Here is a 4,253-nt window from a genome sequence, read left to right as displayed (position 1 = left end):
CCCGGCCGGCCAGGGATCCGGATCCGTCCCGCTGACGTTCGCGCCGGTTGTCCGGTGCCACCTGGCGGCCGCTTTTATATCGTTTCTGTCCTCCGGAGCTCCGGCGACCTCGGCAAGGGAGGTGACTTGGCCGCGGTGACCGAGGCGGAGTTCCGGGAGGCCGGTGGCAGTGGCGGGATCGGTCCCGGTCGTGCCGGGGCGCGGGCGCGTCGTCCGCCGGGCGGAGATTGGACGTGCAGGAGAGTGTGGGGAGGTGGCTGTCGCCGCGCTCCTCGAGGCCGGCGGGTGTGCGGGGCCGCCCGGACGGGTCGACCAGCAGACGCCGGTGCCACTGCGACCCTCGGGGACCGACCGGGGCCGGCGAGGTGGGGGGGCTTCCCGAGCCCGGCTGGCGTCCCCCGTGCGGCCCGGGTCGTCGGGCCCTCCGTGTCACCGGTTTCTTGCTCGCGCGCCGCTCCGGAGGTCGGGGACCGGCCCGGGCCTTGCGGGGAGGCCCGTGGAGGGCGAGACGGCGGCGGCTCGGCCGCGGGCACGGGTGGCTCCGGGTCGTCGGACTCGACTTTTCTCACCGCGTTTTCCGAGTCCCGCTCTGGCGGTGGGGACCGACCGGCCCGGGCCGTCCGTGGTGGCGGCCCGGTCGTCGGAGGCGACTCCGAGGGATGTTTGTCAAGTCCCACTCCGGAGGAGAGCGCGGACCGGCCCCCGCCCTCGAGGGTGGGCCGGGGAGAGGGCGTCCCCGTCCCGGACACGTGACCGCGTGGGTCCGGGTCGTCGCGCTGGATTTCTATCGCCAAGTTTTCCGAAAGCCTCTGGGTCCGGAGGTGGGGACCGGCTCGAGAGGCAGGTGGAGCCCCGGGTGGGGTAGGGGGGCACGTGGACGGACGCCGGCCTGCCCGTGTGGGGCCCGGTCGCCTGGGGCGCCTCTGAGGAATCTTTTTTTTTCCCCAAGTCCTGCCCCGGAGAGGAGGATGGACCGGCCGCCTGCCCTCGAGGGCGAGACGGCGAGGGTGTACCCGGCCGGGCGCGGGTCCCGCGTGCCCCCGCGCCCCCTCTGCCGCCGCACTTCCGGGGTCGACCAGATGGTCGCGGGGGCTCCGGGGCTGGTGGCGATGGGGTGGTGCCGGGGGCCTGGTGACCGGGCCCGTGATCCAAGGGGTGCCGCCGTGATCCGTGGGTGGGCCCCGTCGCCTGGTGCGGCCATTCTTTCGCCCGAAATGGTCGTTTTTCGCTGCCAGATAGGTGCTGACACGCTGTCTCCGGACGTTTGTCGCCTGGGAGTCGTTGGGCCTCTGGACGCGCGTGGCGGGGCTCCGGGCTGTGACCGTGGGGTGGAGGCCCGGTTCTGCCCCTGCCACTTGAGCCCGCCCGCCTGGGCTGGGCCTGCGCGCCGGCTCCTGTGCGTCCCAGGTGTCCCGATCCGCGGTGCCGCCTCCGGTCTCCAGCACCCGAGGGCGGCGGGGGAGGTGGCGCGGGTCCTCTACCCGGTGCGCTCCCCGCCGCAGGCAACCCCGGTGCGGTCGCGACTACCCCACGCCTCGGGCTCCCGCGCCACCGCGTGTCAGGCGTTCACCTCCTGGGGTCGTGGCCCGCTGCTGCACGACTCGGGGGTGGGGGGGAAGCGGTGAGGCTGAGGCAGTCTCTCCCTCGGTGACTGCCGCTGTTCTTGTCGTTGTCTCCGTGAGGCGTGTCGCGCCGTGGTGATCGATGTGGTGATGTGGCGCTCTCCTGGGCCGGGCCTAAGCCGTGCCAGGCGAGGGACGGGCGTTTGTGTCAAACGGGCCCGCTCTTCTCGCTCTGCCCACGGGCCCCTCGCCTCTCCTCCCCGCCCGTCGGTGGTGTGTGGAAGGCAGGGGTGCGGAACCCGGCCCGACCTCGCTCTCCCGCCCTCTGCCTTGTGGCGTCGGTGGGGCCGAGGTCTTTGTGACGCAGTGGACACTCCGTGTGGCCTCTCGGCCGCGTCTGGCGAGTGGGCCTCCCCGAGGTGGGGTGGGCCGTGCCGCCGCCGCACCACACGCTCCCCCGGGTGTGTGGGTGTGTGTCGCCCGGTCCTTGGTGGTGCCCCTGGAGCGCTCCAGGTCGTCCGTCAGGTGCCTGAGGCCGAGCGGTGGTGTCGTTTCCCGCTTCCAGCGACCCCTTCGGGTCACCGCTACGATGGTGTGTCTGAGGCGAGACGGGGGTCCAGTCGGTAGGGGAGGCATGCCCGTTTCCCCTCGCGGGGGCGGGTGCCTCGTCGTCCCACCGGCCTGCGGCGTGGAGACTGACTGGCTGGGTGCACGCCGTGTGTCCTCCGTCGCTGGGGCTGGCACGCGGGTGCGTTGAGCGATCTCGGCGGGCCGAGCCAGCGGCATGGCGCTGGCTGTCTTTCGAGGGGTGCCGGTTACCTGGCACCTCCTTTGGGCTCTCTGCTTCTTTGTCGGTTTCACCTGACGGAAGCTCTGAGTTCCAGGCGTCGCGGGTGCCCCGTAAAGCTTCGATGAGCCCCGTGATGTCAGACGAGAGGAGGAGCCCGTGGAAGCGCGGGCTCGTGGCCCTGACCGCGAAACGCTCGGATTTGCCCCGTGCTTACCCATACCGCAGACCCCCGCATAGCCCCGGCACCCAGGAGTGCCCTCGCGGTCCCGACGGGGGACGATGGGTGGGTGCGACGCGCCCTCGGCGAGAAAGCCTTCTCTAGCGATCCGAGAGGGTGCCTTTGGGGTTCCCGGATCCCCCAGCTGCCGCCCCTCCTTCTCCGCGCGTGGTAGCCGGTGGTGTGACCACCGTTTGCGTGTGGGCAGAGCCGCCCTTTGCCTACCGTGGCCGGCGCCTCCCCTCACCGAGTCGGGGGAGGGTCCCGCCCGGCCCGGCCGGCGTCCGGCGTCCGGCGCGGGGCCGCGCGTGCGCGTGGGCGTGCGCGCGGCCCGCCCGCCGCGTGCCCGGGGTGTGGGGCAAGAGCCCCGTCCGGGCGCCGCCCGCTCTCCCGCGGGGAGCGGCTAGCTCTCCGCCCGCTCCCGTGACGAGCCGCAGCCGGTGGTGGTGTGCGGGCACGGTCCGGGGTGCCGCGCCCCGGGCGTGTGTTCCCTCGGGGGCGCGAGCCCCGGAGCGGGCCAGGCGGATGGACGGGGTGGGCGGAAGGGACGGCTCCCGCGGTGGGGGCGTCTCGCAGAGGCCCCGGCGGTGGGGTCGAGCCGAGGGAGGCGCAAGGGTGGCCGAGGCCGGCCGGCGTCCCGGGCGTCACGGGACCGCCTCCGAGTGTCGGTGGCGGTGGGATCCCGTGCCTGTTTTCCCGGTGGCCCGTCCGCGCCCGAGGCCTTCCCCGGGCCGCCTCCCTGCGTGCCCGCTCCCCTTCCTCGCGGTCCCTGGCGTGCGCGCGCCGTCCTCCCCGTGCGCGCCGACCTCCCCCTGCCCGGACAGGTGCCCGACCGCAACGGCCACCGCCTGGGACCCGAACGGGCCTCGCCGCGCGGGTGTCGCCTCCAGCTACCAGGGCCGGTGGTGTCCCCGGGTGAGGTGCTCTCGGTCCCGATGGGGGGGTTTGGCCATGCCGGGTCATCGGCCGGCGGGGGATGTCGTCGCGTGTGCGGGAGAGTGTTGGCCGTGGTGGTGGCCGGGCCGGGCACCCCCGCGAGAGGTGCCGGGGTTTCCCCGAGGCCCGTCGATGTCCCGGGTGCCGCGGGACCGCTCCTCGTGCTGGAGGACCGTGGCGGTGAGATCCCGTGTGTACCCCGGCCGTCGACTCGCCCCCGGAGGTTCTTTTTTCCCGTCTCCTTCTTCGACGTCCCGAGCGTCTCTCGCGGCGGTGCACGGCCCGCCTCTTCTCCGCCACCTTCCCGGCGCCTCCCCTTCGCCGCCAGCCGTCTCACGCGCCCTCCCCGTCCAGTCCGGCTGCCGAACCGGGGCCGCGCACCGGGTGCGGGTCACCGCCCGGGCCCGCCGCGGCCTCCCCCGTGCCCGCCGCCGCCACACGCGCGACGGCAGCGTTGCGTGCGGGCGGGGGCGCCGTCCCCCCGGCAGGCGCCCCGTTCCGGCGCGCGTGCTCGTCTGAGCGCGAGTCGGGTCCCGGCCAGCCGTCGTGACCGCGGTCGCCGCGCCGCCCCCCTCCGGGGGTGGGCCGGGCCTCGGCCCGGTCCCCGCCCGCGGGGGCGTGCGCTCGGCCGGCCGTCCGGTCTCGACGCGACTGCCTGGTGCCCCGTCCGCGCTCCCGCGTTGACGATCGGGGCCGCCCCGGGGGCCGCCCCCGCCTCTCCACGCTGCCGCGCGCGCGCCCTCGCGCG

The sequence above is a fragment of the Diceros bicornis genome, unplaced genomic scaffold (assembly GCF_020826845.1).
Source record: "Diceros bicornis minor isolate mBicDic1 unplaced genomic scaffold, mDicBic1.mat.cur scaffold_321_ctg1, whole genome shotgun sequence".
Taxonomy (NCBI): Eukaryota; Metazoa; Chordata; class Mammalia; order Perissodactyla; family Rhinocerotidae; genus Diceros; species Diceros bicornis.
Note: the sequence above shows the minus strand (reverse complement) of the source record.